Raw genomic sequence first — 5,205 nt, forward strand, 5'->3', positions numbered from 1 at the left:
TTCAGTGTGATGAAATTCCAACCTGACCCCAAACACATCCCCTAAGATGGAGGTGTCAGTAGGTTTTGTGTGCAGTGATCACTACTCTGCTGAGAGGGTCTCAGAATCTGCTCACCTTCTCTGCCACACCCAGGTAAGGCCATGCTTAAACTGTTCTACAGCAACAAACAGTTATCACACTGAACCCAGTTCTTAACACAGTTAAGGCCTCAAAAAAAAAAAAAAAAAAAAAAAGTTAAAAGACTCACTCATTTACCAACAAACTCTGTGTATGGGCCAGGCCCTGGGACCCAGTCAAGGCAGACTGACGCGCTCCTCGGAGCTGGGCCTCCGTAGCATCACAGTACCTAATGCGCTTGGCCACACCTAACTCGCACTGTGGATTTAGGGTGACTCCCCTACTAAAATAAAAGAGAACCAGAGACCCACTTTGATCCTTCCTGCACAGACGCTTGAATCACCCTTCCAGGTTCCAGGTCCACGTGGAAGCACCCAGCCTCCTCCCCGTTCCTGGCAGGCAGACTCTCGAGTGGATAGTGTTTAAAACCATGGGCCTGGAGTCAGTCAGACTGGGTGTGAGTTCGCACTCTTCAGTGGGCTCTCTGAGTGACTGAGAAGCTTACTTAGCCTCTCTAAGCCCCCTTATGCAGAGCAAAGGCTTGTGCTCGAAACTGGATCATGACTGCATTTGGCCTTTGGTGCGTTCTGGGGAGTTTGCCAGGTTGTCCACACCCTGTTTCTCAAACTGGGCACAGTACAGTACAGTGTTTAGAGTCTTGAGATCGGGCTAAATTTGACAGAAAAACTTGCCTAGTAGAGACAGAACACTTGGTTTCATATTTGCACCTCCTTTACAACTGTGGCAATTTAAGGTTGATAGCAGAGGCTCCTGATACCGCCAATCCCACTGCACCACAGAGGGAACTCCGAGGAGTTCTGATTTCGAAGGTAACTTGAAAAGTAAGAAGTACTAGGTATGCTTTCAGGTGAGGAGATGTGTTTATCCCATATGACATGCGCATCAAATTAGTTCAAATATGTAGAACTTTGGAATGCTTTTAAATCCCCATAAATATAATGACCAGGAACAGTGGCGGGAAGGTGGAGGAAGAAGAGAGGGAGGAGGGTGGGGGTGCCGGCAGCAAAGGGCCCAGGGGCCCAGACTGACACCTGGTGAGGCAAGGAGGCGCTGCCCTTGGGCCCTGGGGCCTAACCCTGCACCAGTGCCCATCCATCGCAAAGCCTGGACCCCAGCTCCCCCAACATGGACCCTGGACAATGGGCCTGACAAACTCCAAAGTCCACTGGGGGCCAGTTTCCTCAGGTTTTGCACTGCTCACCCTCTTGCTTGCTGCCAAATCAGCCTCAGGAAAGGCCCACTTAAGACCACCTCAGGGCTCCCAGGGTCCCTGTATCCCAGGTGGAGGGGACGGCCTCCTTCCCTCTGGACTTGGGTGCACGTAGGCCCCTGCTCTGGGTGCCAAGCAGACCAAGGCCTGAATGTGAGGGAATGTTTTGGAAATGCAGAAGTGGGCGCTGGACAGAGGCCAGGCCTTGCCAGTGCTGGAGGTCTGCAATGGCCAACCTGCAGCTCTAACTTAGCGGCTTGGTTGGCGGGGAGGTCAGGCTGCCTAGCAGAGAAAGCAAACTCCTGAGAGAGGTGGGCTCCACACATGGGGCCGGGTAGGACCATGGGTGTGAGACCTGAGCTTCAGCCGCCAGGAAGCAGGAGCACGGATTCTGAGGATAACTTGAGAGAAGCGAATGCAGGATCCTCGCCAGTGAGCACATGTCCCATCTCAGGGAACCACTGCAGCCTCTGGACCATGTAACCAGGATGCTGCTATGCCCATTAGTTTTCTCTTCCCAGCATTAACCACAAACTCCAATAACACTGTAGAAGCTTAACACTCCTTGGTTGTTAAAAAAATTACTTAGAAACAGGTTAATTTTCACGTTAACGTTTGAGTACGTTGGGGACACCACAAAGCAAAATGACCCTCACAGCAGTGGCTGAAACGCAAAGGACCTAACAGCTGGTAACCGGGCCTCCCTGGTCCTCAGGGTCTAGGACCTGCCTGAGCCTCCCCACGGCTCCGGCCTCCTGTGTCTGGGTCGGTCCACGCCCCCGGCGCCAGGGGCGCGTCCCAGAAAGGGCCGGACCTTGGAGATCAGGGAATGCGCAGGCGGCGCGCCCTCTGCTGGCGGCTCCGGAGCTGCAGCTCATCTCGGAGCGCCGCGCGGGGCCAGACCTAGAGCCCCAGGTACTGGGTGCGCGCCGGGGGATGGGGAGGCCACTCTCTCCCTTTCCCAGCTTGGTGAGAAGAGTCAAGGAGCCTGTAACGCCAGCTTCCCTAATTGGCACTTTTCCTCAGGTTTTTTTCCCCACTAGCTTTACCAAATTGTAAACTGCAGCAAAAAAACCACTTGTTCTCAATCAGTGTTTACTAAGTAACCTGGAATGCTGAGAGCTGCTGCAACCAGCAAGTGCTGCCTACGCTCAAACTGGCAATTCTTCAGCACAGTTTTATGGGCTGCTGTTTTATTATAAGAGTTTCCAAGTTATTAAATCCAATTTGGGAAAATATTAGGTTCCCCAAGAATTTTAGCAGAATCATGTTTAGAAGTAGTAGGGGTAAGTTCTGTGATGAGGAAAAAGCTTCCTTTCACCCTCCTAGGATGTGAAGCCAAAGAATCAAACTGACGTAAGACATAAACAGCAGGAAAGCATACGAACTTATCTGATATTTTACATGTACGTGGGAGTATTCAAAAGGAAAATGAAAACCTGAAGAGACCATTAAACCCAGGAGCTCAGGTACCTTTTTTTGTTTTGTTTTGTTTTTAGGGCTGCACCCGAGGCATATGGAGGTTCCCAGGCTAGGGGTCAAATCGGAGCCACAGCCGCGGCAGTACAGAATCCGAGCCACAACTGCGACCTACACCACAGCTCACGGCAGCGAGAGATCCTTAACTCACTGAGCGAGGCCAGGGATTAAACCCGCAACCTCATGGTTCCTAGTCGGATTCATTTCCACTGCGCCACGAAGGAACTCCGTCAGGTACCTTTTTAAGCAAAGAATGATAAGTCATGAGGATGAAGCTGACAGCACTAACGGCCTGAACCTAGCCAGAACCCATACTGGGACTCGAACCCAGCCTAAAGCCAGATTGGGACTCGAACCCATGGTTTTAAATTAAAATCACTCCCCTGGTGTCCGGATTCACTGAGGTTCAAGTCCTTCATGCCTCCGTGCAGAAGGAACTCAGCGAGAGACAAAGGGATAGGCAAGAAATAGATTTATTAAGATAGGACGCTGGTGAGAGATGCAAGTGGGCAGGCAAGGAGGCTCTGCCTGAGCACTAGGTGGGCTACAGCTTTATCCTCCAAGGGGAGTGGGGGTGGGGAGAGACTGCCTCTTCCTCTTTCTTCGATCAGTAGCCCCTCCTTAGTATCTGGTAAGTGTGTATTCAAATCAGCAGAAAGGTGGTCCTCAAACTCCTGCCCTTGGTCTGAACCTGAATGCAGGCCTCACCCCATCCCCCACCCAACGACCTGAGGCAATTCTCGAACTTCCACCAGTCAAGCAGCCTGCCTTGTTCTGACGGCTTTCTTGAGCAGTTATTAACCTACCGTGATCCCCAATGTTTCTTATGTTTCCTCCTCTATCCACGGTCCCTTATCGAGATGTCTGCCACTACCTGTGCCTACTCCATCCCTATCAAGTTGTAACAAGTCAGACGGACTGGGCCTGCGGCAGTACCTGTGGGAGACACCTGGGAGTGAGGGAAGATGAGGGTCACTTTAGTTGTGTTGTGAACACCGTCTCTGGTGACTCCTTGTCTCTGGTGGTGAGCGGAGGGCATCTCTTGGTGCAGGAGGGTGTCTTTCTCGAGAGAAACTTATGTCCAAGTTCTAGGTAGAAAGCTGGTGCGCAGAGAGCCGTGCTTGCACCTGCTGTTTCTTGAAGTATCCAGTCAGCCAAAGTCGTATATTTTGGGGTGGCGTGTTGTGAACCCCTTCAGATCCTTACGTAAAATCCATCAAAGTAACGTTTCCACATGAATCACAGCTTGCCACGGTGCCGTCAGAAGAGGACTCAGCAGCGTACACATCAATAACCTGTCTCTCCCTGCCTTACATGGTAATGTGCGCTGCCGGCACACTGTACATTTTCTATATACATGCATGGACCGGATTTAATGGGTCACCAAAGCCCCCTGCAGTCCCTAGCCATGGTCGTTGATGTCAATTACTGTTTCTTCTCCTTCTCCTCTGGAACACCATAGCCTTTGGTTTTCACTGACTCCCTTCTGTGCTGCTCAGAGCACCTAGTTTCCCTTTTTCCAGTAGCATGGACCCCGCCCTGGCTCGCTCCCCCTCCACACCCCCCACACCCTACTCTGCTCCTTGCAGACCATGCCGTGCTGGATGAGACCCCCCAGCCACTCACCAGCCATGGGTGTAGAGTCACCAACAGCTTCAGTGGGAGAAAGAAATGCTGACTCAAGCCCCACACAGTAAACCTCCTGCAAAGTTCATTTTAAACATCTCTGTTCCCTGTCTCTTTACTCTGAGTTCAGCTGCTTTCCTCCTTTCTCTCCTTCCTTCTCTGCCCAAATAGCTAAGCTAGCCCTTCTACTTCTCTCGATTTGAGCCTGACACTCAACAAAACCCAAATCTGGTCATCAAATGGGACCTTCTGACCTTATCAGCAGTTCAGCAAACATCCTTTTTATTCCTTCCTGAGTAGGGCCCTTGTGGATCTTCCATCCCACCCTAAGTGGCTAATCAAAGAATTTGCCCAACAAAATATATTTACCTGAGGACCAGACGTGGAGAAGAACTCAGCTGCTAATAGGCCTGGGTACATGTGGGTATTTATTGGGATGTGCGCGTATCTCCAGCTTAAATGCTTTCACACCTGTTTTTAGTGATAATGATGCTGCTATTTTTAAAAACTGCCCTTAGGGAGTTCCCGTCGTGGTGCAATGGTTACTGAATCCGACTAGGAACCATGAGGTTGCAGGTTCGATCCCTGCCCTTGCTCAGTGGGTTAACGATCCAGCGTTGCCGTGAGCTGTGGTGTAGGTTGCAGACGCGGCTCGGATCCAGCGTTGCTGTGGCCCTGGTGTAGGCCAGCAGCTTCAGCTCCAATTAGACCCCTAGCCTGGGAACTTCCAAATGCCACGGGAGTGGCCCAA

The sequence above is a fragment of the Sus scrofa genome, chromosome 11, assembly GCF_000003025.6.
Source record: "Sus scrofa isolate TJ Tabasco breed Duroc chromosome 11, Sscrofa11.1, whole genome shotgun sequence".
In the NCBI taxonomy this organism is placed as follows: Eukaryota; Metazoa; Chordata; class Mammalia; order Artiodactyla; family Suidae; genus Sus; species Sus scrofa.